This window comes from Condylura cristata, unplaced genomic scaffold, assembly GCF_000260355.1.
Source record: "Condylura cristata isolate star-nosed mole 26May11 unplaced genomic scaffold, ConCri1.0 scaffold00003, whole genome shotgun sequence".
NCBI classification, from domain to species: domain Eukaryota; kingdom Metazoa; phylum Chordata; class Mammalia; order Eulipotyphla; family Talpidae; genus Condylura; species Condylura cristata.
Genome location: NW_004567104.1, coordinates 2986960 through 3008359, shown reverse-complemented (window position 1 = coordinate 3008359; position 21400 = coordinate 2986960).

Sequence of the window (21400 nt, the reverse complement as noted above, 5' to 3'; positions counted from 1 at the left end):
TACCAAATCACCCCTGTGCCACCACCAGAGTCCCGTGCATTTCCCTAAATCAGGATTTTTTAAAAATGTTTATCCTTTTTATTTTACTTTGATTTTCTCAATTTTTTTTAATCTGGATTCTTTCCCTATTCAAATTCTAAAGTTAATTGATTCAGTCTTCTATTTGATCTAATATATTTTTAACATTTTCTTTCTAAATTTCCACATCTATTGAACATTTTACATCCTTCACGTCTGTTATTATCCTAATTAAATTTCCATTTTGAATCTTCTGATCTTCTGATTATGTTTCTTTCATACCATTCATTTGCTTTTCTCTGTTTCCTTATGTATTTTTGAATTGTTTTTCTTTGTCTTCTCTGCATTTTTCCATTTGTTTGCATTTTCATATGAAAATTTTAAATTGTATCTGACAAGATCATAATAGTTACAACTTGTTGCATTCCCAAGATTTGTTCTCTTTGTTTTGTGTATTAATTCTCTGAGGACTTATGTGGTCATTTATAATTCCTTTCTTTGTTATTTGTCTTTGAATCAGCAGTGCTTTAGTTGGGATTATTTCTGGTTGTGGATTCTTTCCTACACTGTTCTTGGCATTTACCAGGTTGTACTCACCACAGTTGAGGACTCAAGGATTTAGGATGGTGCTGGTTCACTCATAGCAGTAGATGGGAAGCAGTAGCTTGTGGGGTCAGTGATGCTATGTCCATTTCCAAGGTTATTTCTAGGATTGAATCACTCACTGGTTTGTCAATTTTTGTTTTTAAAGATTTATTTATTTAAGCATACAGAACTGGAGTATAGACCAGAGCTGCAGGGGTGATGAGAGGATTCACCAGAGACAGAGTGAAGAGAAAAACAGGCTGACTGATGATTTACACTGCTGAGGGGAGCAATGGGCATGTCAGGAGAGTTATGCCGGGCCATGTGGATCACCTCTGGGCCAGGGATCGAACTCATGCTGAAGTGGTTTTAGCTTCTTAGTGCTGTGTTTCAACCCACTGTGCCACCAGAGAGGGCCCTGCCAATTGTTTTTGACAGTTTTATTATAATTTAATGGCATGTTCCTCTATGAATTTCTTTTAACTGATTGGAACTGTATCAGAATGTCAGATTCATTTCCTAGGTTGACATGTTTCTCATATGTATTTCTTTAAATAGTCTATATTTTTCATTCTGTCTCCTCTTGGGGCCTCATAATTTTAATTTTATAACTCTTTAGATTAATATAGATGACTGTCACTACTTTAATTAATGTTCCCCTATTATTTGATTTGTGTGTCTTCGGACATTGTCCCTTTATGCTAAATTCACAAATTATCACTTTTTTATTATTTTTTAAAATTTTCCAGTTGTGATATATAGAATCATTGCCTTCAAATACACCATAACTTATGTTAGCTGTTTTACTCAGAAATAATAGCATAAGAATGATAAATAAAATAGCATTTTTGTACATGTGTGCTAAAATAATGTAGTGATAATTATAAAACTCTAATAATCATAAATAACGTGGATTCAAGAAAGCAATAAACTTGAAATCTATTTTTTCTACATACTCATTGTGAAAACTTAAATTTTCTGCACATCTATTTCTTCAACTGTAATAACTACTATTTGCAAATCTTGTTTGAGGAATTAAGGCTATAATAAAGGTGATACAACTAGCAAAATCTAAATTGTTAAGTGAAAGCTCTATATGTTCTCCTCCTCCTCCCGTTTTTCTCCTCCTCCTCCTTCTCATCATCATTGCCATCACCATTGAAGCCTTTATACTTTATTCTTGACACCACTACTGCATATGTTAAATTTAGCAGTAAAATAACTTTAAAAATAATTAAACATAGCGCTCTCAATCAAACGATTTCCTATTAGTTTTAAGAGCTTTAGGAATAACTGTATGAAAGATCTTAGAGAATATAGAATATAAATACACAATATCAATAAGCTATCCAAATTCAAAGAAATTTATTTTTAGCAAAATCATCTTTATGCTGTCAATATCCTTTTATGTATTTATTTACATTATTGAAACAATAAATTCGTTGAACTTCTTGGAGGTACACATTTTTTGTTTTCATTAAATTTATGATCTTTTAGTAAGTATTCTTTTAATTTATTTTGTCCTTAGCTTCCTCTCATTTTAGATATAATAATATTAAAATGTAAATGTTTCATTCTGTTAGAATAAAAAATCCCATACTACTCTGATTTTTAAATTTTCCTTAATTATTTTTCTTTCTGTGATTTAATCTGCATATTTTTCTAATAACCTATTATAATTTACATGTGCTGGCATAAAATCTAATAATCTATTCTAAGTCTACAGATTCTTTATTCCTCTATAGCTCTTTATGCAATTAGTTAACCAACCCATGGGTTTTTAATCCCTATTACTGTAATTTTCAATTCTTGGATTTTTATTTGGTTATCTTTAAATTATTACTTTTATAGATATGTAAATTTACTTCATGTGTTATTCTTCTAGTCCCCTGTGTTATTTTGTTGAAAATACCTCATTATATTTTCGAACATTTTTAAAATATAAGACATTTTATGGTGATCCTTAGTGAGTATTTATCTTCACTTAGAAAATTGGTTATTTGGAGTATTATAATCTAGTAAATTGAAGTAATTTCCTTTCTCTACGACATATTGTTGCTTTTTTTTCTTTATATATTGAGACAATGTTGTTTACACACTGTATATGATTCATACTTCTTCAAATGTATACTCTTACACTAAAGCATCATCATAGGTCCATGGGTCACTCTGCTGTCATATTTCTAAGATTTATTTCATTTCACTTGATCCCCTTTTTGATTGTTCTATATTTACTTATAGTGTATAACAGTTAACTTTCATCTTCTAATTTTGCTTAGCTCAATCACCTCCAGTTCCATCCAGCTTGTCATAATGCAAAAATGGCATATATCTTATAGCTGAGTAGTATTCCATTGTTTATTTGTAATACACCTTATTAATCCACTCATGTAATATTTGGCACTTACATTGTTTCCATAACTTGGCAATTTTAACTAGTGATACAATTAAAATAGTTGTGAAACCGCTCATTGGATTAGCTTTTTTTTTTTTTTCATTTTTAGGCAGTACATATGAGTGGGGATGCTGAATTTTGTGGCAGATATATTTTCAATATTTTCAGAAACATCATAACATATTCCATTGGGATTAGATTATTAGTATGACTTTTTCCTCTCGTAACATACTCCATTGGGACTAGATTAGCCTATCAGCCTGCACTTCACTAAAAGATTATTAGTATCACTTTTTCTTCTCATGATGGACAATGTTTACTGTTTCTTTCTTTTTTTTAATAGACAATTTTCAAAGCTGTTGTTCTGAATTATATTTCCCTGTTAATAAATGAGAATTAACATGTTTTTGATAGACATATTGCCCACTTGTATGCCATTTTTTTTTAAAAAAGTGTCTACTTAGATCTTCTTCCCATTTATTAATTGAGCTATATCTTACCTTTGTTGAATAGTTTGAATTATCTAAAGAACGTAGATATTAGCTTATGTCCCATTCACTGGAGTTTATTTTATGTTTTAATGGCAATTAATTTGCTTTTTCTTTTTTAAAAAGATTTGTTTATTTATGCATACAGAGCTAGGGTACAGGCCAGAAGTGCATTGGTGGTGAGAAGATTCACCAGAGACAGGGTGGGGAGAAGAACAGCTGACTGATGAAGTACACTGCTGAAAGGATCAGCAGGTAGGTCAAGAGAAGTCTGCCCCATGGTGTGGATCACCTCCAGGGCAGGGATCAAGCTCATGTTTTAGTGGCTTTAACTTCTTAGTGATGTGCTTTAACCTGTTACACCACCAGGGATTTTCCAATTTTGCTAATTAATAAAAAAGCTTTTTTTATTTTCATGTAGTTCCATTTATCTTTGCTTTATTTTCCTTGTTTGGAGTTAAGGCAGCCATCTATAAGCCAAATATCATGGGGTATTTTGCCTTTGCTTTTTTCCATGTCTTTTGTGGTTTCCTATCATAAACCCAATAATTATTCTTTAAGGCTATTTTTCTGATATAATAATCTAGTTTCATTATTTTTTGCATGTAAATGTACAGTTTTACACAATTTATTAAATATATTTTCTATTCTCTATATTCTCTTGGTTGTTTTGTTTATATTAACTATCCATATAATTGTGATCTTATTTCTGTATATCAATTCTATTTCAGTGTTTTTTATGTTTATTTTCATTCCAACAACATGCTAGTTTGATTACTATAGCTTTGTAGTATAGTCTTAAGTCTGGACATTACCTTCATTCTTCCTCTTTATTGTTAGAATATCTTTGACTATTTAGGGTTTTGTGTGATTTCATATGCATTTGAATATATTTACTCCTATTCCTTTGAAGAATACTATTTAATATTTGGTAAAGATTGCACTGAATCTACACATTGTTTTGGATAAACTGTCTATATTTAGCATGTTAATTGTTTCAAGCTATGTGCAAGGAATATCTTCAGTCTTTGTATTTTCTTATATTTCTTTAACACTGTTGTATCATTCCATTGCACAGGGGTGATTTGGGGATGGGAAACCCGCGTGGATTACAATCGAGATGGAAAAAAAAAATTTGCAAAATGATGTAAAAATAAACTTTGTAATAAATAAAAAAAAATTCCCTCACCTCTCTAATTAAATTTATTCCTAGGTGTTTAGTAATTTTTTGAGGCAATCATAAATGTGGTTACCATCTTGACATATTTATTTTAGTACAGTATTTTCCAAATAGGTTTACAAATGACTTTTAGTTGATTTTGTGAATCAAAATCCTAAATGTCTACTGATTCATTATTTCTAAGTCCATGTGTGTTTGTGTGTGTATTGTGGTGGGGGGATATGACGCAGTTGTGGTGTCTTCAGGATATTCTTTATGCATTATTCTGTCATCTGCAAGTTTGTGACAGGTTTAGCTTTCTTATTTATTTATTTTTGATTCTTTTTATATCATTTTTCCTGATTTTTCTAGCTAGTACTTTCTATACTGTTTTTAAAAATAATGTTGAATGTGTATATCATGTTTTGTATTTATCTTAGGAAAAAAAATTTCACTGTCTCACCATTTAGTAAGCCATCATCTGTGAATTTATTGTATATTGTGTTGAGGCATGTAAATTCTGTATCAATTTTAAGGGATTTAAGATGGATTGATATATAATCTTGTCAACTGCATTCTCTGTATATGTGATATAATCATGATATTTATATTCCTTATGATAATGATTTGGCGAGTTATATTGATTAAACCTATTAAAAAAAACTTGTTTTCAAAACCAGAGATATCAAAACATTTTTAACAGTTATCTGTCTAATGGATTTTTTGATTGTGTTATAAATTATCATAGTGCATTTTATTTTAAGCTTATTGTAAATCTATCTATCTATCAATCAATCTATCTATCTATCTAGATGTCATTATTTCTGAGGTTCTGAGTCTGTTACTCCATTGATGATCCAGTGTCCTGTGAGATATTTACTGTAATTCCTGAACCATAAGAAATGACAAAAAAAAATACTGTTTTCTCAGTGTTTTCAGTTTTACGATGAGTTGGAACATTCTTTCACTGAAAAACCAGATTGCCTGATACTCAGCCGTAGCCATCACTGTTGTTGGATTTTTTTTCTATATATAAAGATAATTCATTGATGATAGTTCATTTCAGACTTTATTTCATTTATATTTATTTATTTATGCATACAGAACTGGATTACAAGCCAGAGGTGAAGGGGTAGTGTGAGGATTCACCAGAGACAGAGTAGACAGATCAGCAAAGCACACTGCTGAAAGGAGCAGTGGCTGGGTCAGGAGAGGTCTGCCATGCCATGTGGGTCACCTCCGGGGCAGGGGATCAAACTCGCACTGAAGTGGCTGCAACCAGCTTGCAATACTGCATCCTAACCTGCTGCACCACCAGGGAGGGCCCTCAGACTTTATTTTAAACTGGTATTTTCAACAATCTTTTAAGTTTTTTTTTTTTTTCAGTTAGTATATGTAAGTTTTATTTTATGCAGTTTTATTTTCTCAATCGTATACACAATTCAATTCTAATTTCTCACCTTAGGGGAAGATGAATATATAGACTAGCAAAGCAAATGGGGAAGGCTTATATGTGACATAGTTTCTAAGATAATTAGAGACTTAAATATTAAATATTAGCTTCTGTAGACTTATGCCCTTTATACAGTGTCCCTACCTCTAACCCCAATGTGCCTGCCCTGCTGCTTCACTTTGCTGATATATCTAGTATTTTTTGTTTGTATCTTTTAAGGGTAAGATAGAATGTCTCAAACCCTACCTCTGCCATGTTGGCAATGGATTTGTTTGTTGTGAATTATTTTGCTTGTTAGTTGTGAAATTAATTTATATAAAATAAAAATGATTCAATTTTATACAGATTTATGAATTTGCTTTCCCATTAGTGGAGCAAATACACTTTGTTGTTTATTCATATTTTCGTGACTTTTTCTGCTGGCATTTCAAAACTTTTAGTGTATCTCATTTTGAAGGAAGAAGGTAAAGAATGGGTGTAGGGAGTCAGGAACCATTTGTTAACCTAATGAGAAACAATCACAGACCCAAAAGATACCCCACTCTTAATTTAATTAAATATAGAATGTTTAAACCACTAACATAATGGCACAATAACAATGGACTATTACAATGGCTTCAGAAAATTAGGCTGGATAAGGTGGGAAAATTCAATGAGCCTTAGTAGCCAAGTAGAGTCCTGTAGGCCAATCAGTAAAAGACACAAGGATGAGACACCCAGTGACCATTCCTTGCCTGCTATACCTATACAAGCAAGCTCCTACTTCTGCCACTTAAATTGACAACCCACTCAGGACCCTGCTCTGCTAGGAGAGCTTCCCTGATGGAAATTTACCTATCAATAAATCTCTCTCTCTCTCTCTGTTTTTTATTGTCAAATTACTTCCTCATCAAAGACAAATACTGAGAGAGAACCTACTTGGGGCCTCAGATTCTGGACCTGCTGACTAAAACCCTGATTCAACATTTTTGTCAGATTTATTAATAATTGATGAATTTTTGATTGTATTAGTGCATTTTATTTTAAATGTTTATTGTAAATATAAAGAAATATAATTTAATAATTAACCTTGCAATTTGCTGAATACTATGTTTACTTACTGGATCTAGCAACTTTTACTAAATTTACTAGTAGCTTTAATTTTAGAGTTCTATTTTTTTATAACTATTATGCCAGCTATAAGTAAAAAATTTTGCTTCATCCTTTCCAATATAGATGCTTGTATTTATCTTTCTTGTTTTATTGTACTAGCTAGATTATTGAGTATCAGGAAACCCTCCCTTCCTCCCTCCCTCCCTCCTCCCTCCTCCCTTCCTTTCTTCCTTCCTTCCTTCCTCTCTCTCTCACTCGCTCTTTTTTTTTGGTTAGATTATAATTTGTATGGCTTCTCACATTCCTTTTCTATTTCATTATTTGTTTATGGGGAATCAGCTAGCTATTTTTAAAGATTAATTTAATGATACATACATGAGCTGGAGTATGGACAGAGATATAGGAAGATGAGAGGAATCACCAGAGGTAGAGTGGGGAGAACAGTAACTGAAATACACTGTTAAGAGGAGCAGAGGCAAAACAGGAGAAGTCTACTAAGCCATGTAGATTAGCTCCCCAGCCAAAGAGCAGCAGTGACTGTGGAGTGCTTCAAGTGCTGAGATTTAACCTCTTGCACCACCAGGGAGGCTTCCTCAATTTATGTATATCACCATGTCATTGTAGGTTATTATAATTTTACTGATTCTTTGCCTACATGGAGTAATTATATTATTTTCCTTATATAATCATTCATGCTAAAACTTCTTTTCTTCAGTAAAATGTAATTGATTTTATTTGGTATTGAATCAGGCTGTGCCCAAATATTTCCATAGAATCAGGAGCTTACCACTATCAAGTGAGTGGACAGATTAACTTTTATTTAATGAAGCTACCTAGTTTAATTAAAAAAAAACAGCAAAAAATAATTATTAAAAGTACAACATATTTGTATTTTCCTAAATGTTTTGTTTAAGAAAGCAATGCTTTAACACACCTACCAAAACACATTATAATATTGTGCAATTGACAATATCATTTCAATTGACACATATACTGTGTAGGCAATGAGACCTGGTCAGTAGAACTCCTAATACTAGTACTTAAAAATAAAAATCCTTATCTTGTACCAGAACATAGAGGAGAGCCTTCTAGTTTTTCACCATTGAGAATGATACTACCTGTGGGTTGTCATATATGGCTTTTATTCTGTTAAGTTATATTCCACTTATGCTACTTTTTCAACATAAATGAATGCTAATTCTTACAAAATGCTTTCTCAATATTTATTGATTTCACCATATTATTTTATCTATTTCTCCTTTGTTCAATGGTATATTACATTGATTGAATTGTTTTGATGCTGAACAATCATTGTGTTAAAAAATACATTTGGGCCCTCCCTGGTGGTGCAGCGGGTTAAAGCACAGCACTAAGAAGCTTAAGCCACTTCCACATGAGTTTGATTCCCGCCTGCCCCGGAGGAGATCCAAATGGCGAGGCAGACCTCTCCTGACCCTCCCGCTGCTCCCCTCAGTAGTGTACTTCATCAATCTGCCTGTTCTGCTCCCCGCTCTGTCTCTGGTGAATCCTCTCACCCTCCGTATCTCTTGCCTGTACTCCAGTTCTATATGAATAAATAAATAAATCTTTAAAAAAAATACATTTGGTCTTGGATTGGAATCTTTTTAACAAATTGTTTGCTTCAGTTTGTTAACATTTTATTGAAGATTTTTATTTGCATTCATTAGCAAGATTGGTCTGGAAGGGCTAAAACCATTAAATAAGTAGAAAAAGAAACATTGGTTAAACACCCCATGACATAAATCTCTGAAACATATCTGTGGATATATCTCCAGCAGCAAGGAAAATAAACAACTGGTACTGTATCAAGCTGAACAGCTTCTGCGAAAGGAAAGCAACAGTTATGTAAACAAAGGCAACCTACTGAATTTGCAGCAGTATTTATATGCCATACATTTGATAAGGTATTGATACTAAAAATCTAAAAACCATTTTCACAACACAACAGAGGAGATGAGCAATCCAACAAAAAGAAAATATGCAGGAGCTAAATTAAATAATAATTTCTTCCAAAGAAGACATACAGATGGCCAACAGACATGAAAAAAATGCTCATTACTCCTTATCATCTGGAAAATGCAATCAAACCACAAGGAAATATCACTTCACATATGTGATGATAGCCCATATCAAAATAAAACACAAACAAGTGCTGGTGAGTGTATGGAGGAAATGAATCCTCTTACACTGCTGTTGGGGAATATAGACTGGTCCAACCTATGGAAAGAAGTGTGGCTATTCCTCAAAAGAATAAAAGTAGAGCCCTCCCTGGTAGTGCAGCAGGTTAAAAAGCACAGCACTGAGAAGCTAAAGTCACTTCTGCATGAGTTCAATTCCCGCTTGCCCCAGAGGTGACCATATGGTGTGGTATATCTCTCCTGACCCGCCTGCTGCTCCCCTCAGCAGTGTACTTCATTGATCTTCCTGTTCTGCTCTCCACTCTGTTTCTGGTGAAGCTTCTCACTGCCCCTGAGCCTCTGGCCTGTACCCCAGTTCTGTATGCACAAATAAATAAAACTTTAAAAAAAAAAGAATGAAAGTAGATAAAAGTAGATAGCATATAACCCAGTGATCACACTCTTAGGTATCTATACAAAGTGCACAAAAAATAATTTGAAGGGAAACCTGCATTTTTATGTTTATAGTAGCTCTACTTCTAATAGCCAAGATATGGATACAATCTAAATGCCTCAGAACAGATGAGTGGATCAAGAATATGTGATGCTTGTGTGAGGTGTGTGTGTATGTGTGTGTGTGTATCTGGTACAAGATAAAAATGTGTGATAACTGTGTATACATATATATGTGTATGTATATATGTGTACACACATATACATACATATATACATATATACACATATACACACATACATGCAAACACATAAACATATATATAATGGAATACTGCTCAATTTTCAGAAAACAGGATTTCATACTATTTGTGGAATCTCTTCACTGGAAGAGATTATTCTAAGCAAGTCAGCCAAAAAGAAAAAGATAAATAATGAATGGTTTCATTATATTTGTAATCTAGAGAAACTAAGCAAAGGATCAGACATAAACAATCTACACAGGAAGACCATAGATCTAGAATTTCAGGAAAGTATAAGGAGAGTGAGGGTGGGGAATTGTTAAATGGAGGAGAGGAGAACATGGTGCAATGCGATGGAGGACATAGACACATTAGTGTTGGGGAAATTACTGTGAACACACTTGGGAGGAAAACTTTTATTTTGAAAAAAAAAAAAAAACAAGGATGTTTAAGCACAAAACATTTGATTTTTCCATTTTTTCTAAATGCATTGATACCTTCATTTTTGTTTATTGTTTCCTCTATTAATATGCAACATTTATATTGTTTTTCAAATGTTGGATTGGCTATGTGCTAAATCCCACTGGAGTATGCTGCTTTGTTCTCATTTTATGTTGTTTCAGCTGAGAACTGAATTACCATAATATAGAAGACCAAATGTTGAAATATAAAAGAGTACTTAATTTTCCTGACTTGCCAAATTCAAAATTAATTATTTGCAATTTGGGAGATGAATAAATCCCCTTTAAATGCCATATTACTTGTTATTCACAATCTATTTGAAAATCCAAGTATTAATTCTTCCACAAGTACAATATAGTGATAGTAAGGAGGGTGTCAGAGCAAAAAAAAAAAAAAACAGTTCTGTACTCAGCTCCAAAACACATGCACTGACATTATTCTTTATTGTTATTAAATATATGGTATAATTTGCTATTGTGTTGGGTATTTTTTTCTTGGAAATAGTATTTAACTTCCAAGTATTTTTATGACATTTTTGAATAAGCATAATTAAACTAACAAAAATAAAAGCAATAAATATAATTGACATATAACTTAATAAAATACCTGAGGCAATAATTAAATAACAAAAAGAGTAACATGTCCCAGTTATTTGAAATATGCCATTGTTCTTTTCTGCTGAAGTTGTGTTTATCTGTAAATTGTTTTGGGTTGAATGATTTTTTTACACTGCTGATTTTTCCAATCCACTAACAGGTTTGTTTTTCATTTTTTCGTGTCATCTACTTTTTTCCCCACAATGCCATATAATTTGCTTTTTGCAAAGAACTTTTACCTTCTTTATTAGGCTAAATCCTGGACACATATGTATATATTTTGATGTAATTGCTACAGGGGTCACATTCTTAAAATTTTTCTCTTTCACCATTTCTGCCTAAAGAAGGCTACTGATTTATATATGTTGATTTTAAGCACTATCTATTAGTTTTTACATAGGGCATTTAGGTTTCTATTTGTATATTAGCAAATCACCTGCAAATACTGATAGCTTTACTTCTTTCGACCCAATTTGGTTACTTTTATATCTTTATCTTGTCTAATTGTTCCAGAGAAATCCCAACAGTATACTGAATATCAGTGGTGATCTTCATATTGTACCAGATCTTAGTGGAAAAATTCTAGTTTTTTGTCATTGCAAATAATATTAGGTATTGAGATATATATATATATATTATTCATATGTAAGAACAAAGAACCTAGATAGCAAAAACAATCCTGACAAAGAAAGAGAAGAGAGATATCACATTTTAGGTCTTAAAGTGTGTTATGAAACTACAATAATTAAAATTTCCTGTTATTGGGACAAAATTGATAAAATTATTTTACACATATCACTCAGCAAAATTTACATAATAAATGTTATATTAAATATCATAATATTATTTTTTAAAGTCTACATATAGAATAATGAATCAGAAATGAGAACCCAGAAATAAAACTTACATCTATGTGGACATTAATTGATGATTAAAAGAACCTTCCCTGGTGGTGCAACAGGTTAAAACACAACACTTTGAAGTTACCCATAGCCAATACATCATGAGTTTGATCTTTGGACAGGGAGGTGACCCACATGGCACAGTAGACCTCTCCTTTCCTGTATGCTGAACGCCTCAGAAGTGTTATTTCAGTAGATATGCATTTTCTGTTCCTCTCTCTGCCACTAGTGAATTCTCTCACCGCTGAACTTCTGGCCTGTAACCCAGTTCTTGCATGCATGCATAAATAAATATCTAAAAAATATATGACAAAAGAAACAAAAACAAATGTTGGAACAAAAAGTCTCCTCAATAAATGGTGTTGGGCAAACTGGACAGCCATATACCAAAGAGAAAACTGGACCATGATCTTACACTGTACTACAAAATCAACTAAAATATATATATAAATGTTGGACATGAAATTTGAAACTATAGAATACATAACAGAAAACATGGGTAAAACATGGCATAACATAAGTGTTAGTATTGTCAATAGGGATTCATTCCCAAAAGCAAGGAAAAGAACCAAAATTATGGCAGAAAGTTTCTAGTGATTGGCACAAAATATTTACAAGGCATACATATAACAAAGGACTTATATAAAAAATATTCAAAGAACTCAGATAAAACTTCACAAAACAGAATAACTCAACCCCTCCCCCCAAAAAATAGACAAAAGAACTATATATATACTTCTACAAAGAGGATGTTATCCCAGACAACAAAGCATGTAAAAAACAATGTTCTAAATAACTTATTATTAGAGAAATACAAGTCAAGACCATGATGAGATATCATCTTACCCCTGTGCGAATGACAATGCCCAGAAACAAAAAGCTGATTAGTGTGACATTATTAACTACAACTAAAGCATGGGAATAACCTAAATCCCTCAGAACAAATGACTAACTCAAGAAGATGTGGGCATAATGGCATTTTATTCAGCGATCAGAAAAGATAAACTCATGACATTTGAAAAAGATGGATGGAGAAGTGACAGTACTAAGTGAAATAAATCAGGAGAAAGATGCATACTGAATGATGTCACTAATTGTGGAATATGACTGAGAATCCTAAGGAGGGAGATTGTGATAATTATCTGTGGATGTGAAGTATGGGTGAATTGATAGTGGATGCACTATGATGAAGATAACCAAAATAAATTAAAAAAAACAGTAAAAAAAAAATAATATAATAATAACCATATTTGTTTTCTAGTAATTTAAAGAGACTGTGAAAGCATGGAAAAATCTGATATCAATTTTAGATATAGGATGGGTTTTTGTCACTAAATGTGTTATTTTTTCTTTATCTCATGTTATTTTCCCTCTGTTCAACATGTCCAGCATTTTATTGAATTATCTGCCTCTAATTATTTTTTTCATAATTTTGAATAGCAAAACAACTATATTTTGAAAACTTAAACTATGTTCTTACCACTTGATTAGTTTCTCCCCTGCAAATATGGAAACAGCAGTCCACAAATCCTGCCTTATTGTTATGTTATCTGTTGACAGCTTCTCCACAGGGGTTGTGTTATCCCTGCCAGTTCCATGACTCTGTGACTTAATTCTACTGATTTTACTGCCAAGTTCAGTGCTCTCAAAAGAGAATAACCAGTCATGAACAACATGTTATTTTTCTAAAGACTGACAGGGCTGTACTTTAATCTTCCCTTGTGTCTCATCTCAAAGGAATTTACAACAGATTTTGTTGATTGTCATGGAATTTTAAGTTACTGATCATGATCAAGTGAAAGGGAGAAAAGTAGAATTATAAACACTTAGATGACATAGAAAATGTTGAAAATTAAGTGCACACACACACTGTAAAAGACTAAGCTATGCCTTAGAATTGATACTTTGTGGAATATTTTCCTTAAGAACTATATAAAATACAAGATTTTTCAGTTTTGGAAACACAAATAAAGTATACCTCATGTTCGAGAAAAGATGGATTTTTAAAAATTTATTTATTTGTGTATATAGAGCTGGGGTACAGTCCAGAGGTGCAGGGGCGGTGAGAAGATTCACCAGACACAAGGTTAGGAGCAGAACAGGCAGATCGATGAAGTACACTGACACAAGCTATGCAATGTCTATTGACTGACAGTTCCTGGGTAGAATGGGAAAAGCTCTGAAAATCAGAATTCCCACTGCTAACTTGTTATGACCTTCCTTTTTTTGTATAATCATAATATCAAAATATTCTGCGCAACCATCAGTTTACAACTGGATTGTCTTAGCTTCATAAGTTAGCAGCCTGGTTCAGGCAAGCTGCCCCAGGGTGAGAAATTCCTCTGTCTCCTGAGACAAAAGGCAAGACCCAAGAGAGATAAGAGTCCATGGCATAAAGACTCCTGAGAAGCTACCCTGGTTTCTTTAGAATAAAAAGCAAACCTCAGATAAGACTCCCAGGGCATAAGGACTCAAAGATAATTTTAACCTTGTTTACACAGGTGTTGCTTAATACACAACTGTACAAATTTCTATTAATTTACTCCTTTTTAATACAAGCACTAACTACTCTCTGCTAGCCTTAAGTTAGCCACTAGCTTTAGACAATCACTGGTAACACTGCTAACACAATTTATTACTTCCCCAAGACCCCTAATAAACTTTTGCTAACAAGGTCATCCCTTCCCAGACCCATCTTCCTTTGAGTGATAACTAAACATCTGTACACATGACAATTATCACAAAAACGTATGATCTAGTATACCATACTATGTTAAGAGAAAAAATGCTTTGTTACCCTTGTCCTTGAGAATGTTTATGACAATTTATGGTGCTCTCTCATTAATTTGCCCTATGCATTATTGCAATTAACTACTTGCTACACAGTATAAATAAAGAACTGCTGAGGGAATGAGCAGGAAGACTTGCACCCAACCCACACCTGTGTCTTCCTCACACCTGATCCCCTCTTCCCTTTAGGACTCTCCACTTGCCGATACCTTCTCACCTTCGGGTCCTGCCAGTCTTGCCTCCAGACACCTCGATAGTTGGGGCTGGTCCCCAATAGTACACTGCTGAAGGGAGCAGTGGGCACATCAGGAGAGTTCTGCCATGCCATGTCAGTCACCTCCGGGGGAGGTGGGGATTGAAATCTTGCAGAAGTGGCTTTAGCTTCTCAGGCTGTGCTTTAACCCACTGTGTCACCAGGAAGGGCCTGAAAAGATGGATTCTTAATAAAATTATTCAGGAATAGATTTTTAAAAAGTCATCCTCTATTCTAGCTGTGACTCCAATATTCCCCAGTCATAGTTCTTCTTCTTATTATTATTTTTAAACAATAAACTGATGAAACAATTCAGAAGGTACCACATCATAACCACCACCAAAGCATCCATAGTCCTCCCCCATAGTGATCATGCCACCTTTTTAATTTATTTCCTACCATTTCCTCCCTGTTGGTTGCTTGGGTCCTCCAATTTGTTTTAAGGGAACTGTTATTGGTTTATTCAAATTTCACCTTTTGTTTTGTTTCTCTATACTCAACAGATAAGTTATGCCATATGATATTTGTTTGTCTCCTTTTAACTTATTTTGCTCAGCATAATTTCCTCAGATTCTGTCTTCCTTATCACATAGGGCAAGGATATATTGTTTTAAGAGACTGAGTAATGTAACACTACATCTATATACTGATCCACATAATTATTTAGAGATACTCAGGTGGTTTCATAAACATAGCCATTGTTTCTAAACAAAAGAATGTACATATAAATTTGAATTAGTTATTGTATCAGTGGATATAATGTATCACTAGACATTGGTAGAATTACTGGGTCATTTTGTACAACTATTTTTAAAGTTTTGAGAAACATACTGTTTTACTTTAGGGGATGTACCAACCTGCATGCTTAGCACAGTGTCAGAGTTCCTTAACTGCAGATTCTCTGTAATACTAATTATCTTTGTTGTGGTGGGGCAAATCTTCACAGGTAGGAGATCTGACATCATTTCAGTTTGAATTATATTTCTATTATGATAAGTGATTATAAGTTTTGTTTTGTTTTTTCATGTGCATGCCGGTCATCTTTATTATGTGTCTTATTTTTAGTTAATGCAAATACAGCTTGTGCCTTTTTTATTGGGTTATATTTTTTTCTTTTATTTGAGTTGTATGAGCTCATTAAAGATTGTGGATGTAGGGATCCAGTAAGATGGCAGCAGAGTGAAGATGCAGAAATCATTACATCCAAGCTTACACAGGAATATAACATTAAAAACAGATTGTAGACTTACATACTACAAGTCTCAACCCACATGAGAGCACCCTGGATTCACTAGAAGGAAGATAACTGAGGGAGACTCAACAATTGGAGATCTCTGATCCCAGAGCACCCAGGCGCCCAGGCAGTAGGAAATGCTGCAGAGGGAGACTTACTGCTTTTCAACCCGGTTTTTGAGACAACTCAGTTTGGTGAGTGGAATCCCAGCTGTGAGGGATGACTGCAGCTTCAATCTGGGAGTACCCAGGTGCCCAGGCTCTAAGAAATGCTTCATACCCTGGCCAGGCCCATAAAATAAACTGAGACAACTCCACTTGGTGAGTGGAACCCAAGTGGCGGGGGGAGGGGGGAGGATGGCTTGGAGTGGACAATCAAAGCCCTGGAGGTAGGGAGGAGGACCTGGCAGAGAACTGAGACTAGACACCATTAAAGTGGGTCAGGACTTGGAGCCATTTTCAAGGCATGGTCAACAAGACTCACAAAGCCTTGTCTATCAGAGATAAAAGAGGGAAAACAAACAAACAAACAAATGGTTAGACAGGACTCAACCCAAGGTCCAACCCTGTGAAAATGCAACAAATTTGACAATCCTCTGATGCTCTATGCACACATCCTAACATAGAGTGGCCCTAGGAAGTGCCTCAGATGGGGAGATTTGTTACAAGGCCTAACACCTACCACATCTACCCACAAAAAAAATGTGGTAAATCCCTGGAGTTAAAGAGAGATAAATTGGCTTTATGAGAGACCTCAATCAATGGGGACAGACTGCTCAAGGAGAGACTTTTTGGAGTGGGCATAAAGCCCTGGAAGCTCAGAGGGAGGACTGGCAGCCTGCTAGCTGGGAGGATTGCTGCCCTTCAGGCAATCCCTGCACCCATGTATATCCCACCCCCACAGCAGAGGCCTGAAGAATTGTGAGCCAGAAAGGCTCACAGTGCTCAGAAAATAAACAAAACCAGAAAGAAAGCAACCAACTCAACAACAGGTCCAGCTGCAGGGATACCTACAACACTTCTATTGCACCCACCCCCCACAGGCAATGCAAGCATATAGGGAAACCGGGACATCCCAAGACTACAAAGATCAACAGGTACCTTCCAGAGACAAGGACTAAACATGTTATTGGAAGAGGCTGAACACTACAAGAGACCTTTAATGTTAAAAGGCTAAGAAGACAGACAATTCCACACAGTAGGGGCTGGAAAAACAGGAGATATTGAAACAAAGCACAACTCGGAATACCCTCCACAACTGAAGTGTCTGGAAGTCCCTTAGCCATCCCAGAAAGAACATACAAAAAAAAAAATGCTGGTCAATAACAGCAACACTGTGTCTCAGTGAATAGAAAGTATAAGAAAAAAACACGACAGGGAAAAAAAAAAGACAAACAAACACACAAGCAAGTCCACAGGGGAAAAACTCACCACACAAAGATCAGTCACCAGAAAGCACTAAAAAATTAGAAATACTGCTCAGCCTACTAGATAGAAAATTCAGAATCACCATGATAAACAAACAAAAAGAAGATGAGAAGGAAAGCAAAAATGATACTGGACAAGCCATTAAGGAATTGAAAAATACAAACAAGGAAATGAATGAAAGAAATAAAAAATAAGCTATGAGACAAGCAATCAACAAATTGAAGAAAGAACATGAGACATTAAAAAAGGAAATAGAAGAAATTCAGGCAATGAAAAGACCCCTAGAGGAGATAAAGAATGCTGGGGAAAGTAATTAAAACAGAATATATGAAATGGAAGAGAAAATCAGCACCCTCGAAGACAGAAACAAAGAGAATTTAAAAAGAAAAAGAAAGAGGAGTAAAAAGGAAAAGGAATGAAGAAACACTTCAAGAGCTATCTGACACCATTAGGAAAGAAAACATCAGTTATAGGTATCTCATAAGGTGAAGACAAAGGCCAGTATTTTCTGTGAGAAAATATTCACATAGGTAATAGAAGAGAACTTTCCTAACATGAAGAAGGAGATGAAAGTAGACATCCAAGAAGCAAGAAGAACACTAAACTACTATGACGACAGGAGGAACACAGCAATAAACATTATAGTAAAGCTACCAAGAATACATTGTAAGGAAAAGATAATAAGAATGACAAGAAGGAAGAAATAGATAACCTATAAAGGGAAACCAATCAGGCTGATATCGGAATTCTCCGAAGAAACATTATGGGCAAGAAGAAAGAGGAGGGACCTACTCAACAAACTCCAAAGCATCAAATGCCAACCAAGAATACTCTATCATGCGAAGCTCCCCTTCCAGGGCTTTATCCTGGCTTCTGAGGCAAAGAACAGCAACACATTTACAGTATATCTTAGCATCTGGCGCTTGGGTTCTCCCGGATCCGCGCTGCAGTCTTTTCACACAATTTGGTTTCCTCTTCGGAGCTGAGTTGTCTTAGTTTATCTCCAGGGCTATAGCAGGGCTGGGCAAAAGACACCACCATAAATCTCCCTCTGCAACACTTCCTGGCGTCTGGACACCCAGGCGCTCTTTAATCACAGCTCCCTAATCGTGACTCCCCAATCTTTGAGTTTTCCTCAGTTATCTTCCTTCTAGTGAGTCCAGGGTGTTCTCATTTGTGTTGAGACTTGTAGTATGTAAGTCTACTGTCCGTTTTTAATCTTAAAATCCTATGAGCGTTTGGAGGTAATGATTTTGGTGTTTTCACTCTGTTGCATTCTTGCCACGCCACGTGTATCTTTTATATTTTAATCGGCATCTCTTTTATTAGAAGTGGTGATAGATATTTTTTCATGTATTTTAACCTTGAAGCTATACCCTCTTTGTTGAGTCTTCTGTTTATTCCTGCTGTTTATTTAATTAATTGCATTATTTGCTTTATATTGAATTATGAGTTTATAAAAATCTATCATGGATATTAATCCTTTCTTTGTCATACATTGTGTAAATATGTACTACCATTCAGTGGGGTACCTTATAATTTTAATCGCTGTACAGAAGCTTTTTTGATTAGAGACATTTAACAAAGTGTTAATTTTTATTATTATTTTTTTTAATTTCCAAGGAGGTCAAGTTACTAAAAATAACTTCATAGTTACTGTAGTGGAATATATGACCAATGTTTTCTTCTATGTATTTTAGTTTTGCTGGTAAAACATTTAAATATTCAGTCCATTTGAATTTTAATTTTCTTTGAGGTTACAAAGTATTCAATTCATACTTTCATGTGTCTTTCCTATTTATTGCACCATTTATTAAATAAACTGTCCTTACTCCATTGTATGGTTCTAGATATATATGGATTTATTTCTGTATATTCTATTAGATTCTATTCAATTTGATTTGACTTGATTCAATTCTAGATCCATTTATATATTTTTGTGCTAATACCATGTTGTTTTGTATATTGTTGCATTATAGTAAAGCTTGAAGTCAGATAGCGTAATACTGACTTGGCACAGAAGACCTCTCCTGTCTTGTTCTCTGCTCCCATCAGCGATGTATTTCAGTGGGTCTGCCTGTTCTTCTCCCCACTCACCTCTGGTGAATCATTTCAATCCCCCACATCTCTGGCTTATAGCCCATTTCTTGTATGCACAAATAAGTAAATCCTTTAAAAAGTAATAATTTTACACTTCAATGTCAGCCTAACTAAGAAGGTAAAACACCTATACAATGAGAACTCCAAAATAATAGTGACATGGGAGGTGCAAGAATAGTCCATGCTTATAGAATGGGGGGAATCAATGTAGTCAAAAGAACTCCGGTGCTTAAAATTGTGCACAATTAGGCCCTCACTGGTGGCACATGTTAAAGTGCAGCATTGAAAGCTAGCAGCAGCTGCTTCAGTATGCATTCCATCCCCAGCCCCCGAGGTGATCCTCATGGCATAGCAGACCTCTCCTGAATCACTTGTTACTTCCCTCAGCAGTGTACTTCATTGATCTACCTATACTGCTCCCCATTCTATCTCTTGTGAATCTCACTGCCCCTGCACCTCTGGGCTGTACCCCAGTTCTGTATGTATAAATAAATACATCTTTAAAAAACAAACAAAACTGTGCACAATTAAACACAATCAAATCAAAATATCAGTAATATTAATTCAAAGAAACTGAATAAAACATTGAAATTATATGGAAGCATGGAAGCTCTCAAGTTGTAAAAACAGCACTAATAAAAAGTGCAGAGCTTCATAGTGCAGCATCTTAACACTTGCATGACCAGGAAGGGCCCACTTAGGTGTAAAAGAATTTTGAAGCAATTATAAATGGAGTTATTTTCTTCATTTCCTTAGCATCTTGTCCATCATTTGTATTTAAAGAGGCCATATATTTTTTAAAATTGGTTTTGTAACATGCTATTTCACTGTAGCCAACTTTTTCTTGAATAAACTTTGGATGGAGTCTATCATGCATGTGTACATGTGTATGTATAATAAATAGCCTCATGTGGAGTCCATTATGCATATATTTATAATGTATATAACTACATATGTTATTTAATATATAATTTTCTACGTTTAATAATTACTTCTTTTCTTCTTTTCCTCATTGGATTCCCTTCATTCCCTGTGCTTGTCTGACAGCTTTAGTCAAAATCTATCAGTTAAGTACTAAGTTGAACAGAATTACCTGCAAATGGGCATGTTTGCCTTGCATCATTCTCATTGGGGTACATTTACATTTTTTACCATTCTGTATTATATTAACTGTTGGTTTATTATATATGGGTTTTGTTTTATTGCAATAAGATCATTCTATATCCATTTTGTTTGCCGCTTTTATAATAAATGGGCACTAAATCTCACCAAATGCTTTCTGTTCATCTATTCATATTGTCACATGGTTTTATCTTAATTTTGTTGATAGTATCAAATTAATTTATACATAGTAAGTCTTCCATGCACCCTTTTGATAAATCTCATTTTATTATAATGAGCAATAAATGTGTGACAAAACTGCATTATATTTGCTAGTATTTTGTTGAAGATTACTGTTGATAATCACCAGCAATATTGATCTTTAATGTTTTATTCTTGGTCTGTCTTTGTATAATTGTGTGTGTGTGTGAGGTAGGTTAATGTTGGCATTGTAAATTAAATTTGGAAGCATTATTATTTGAAAAAAGCAATTTGAGCAAGACAGACATTAT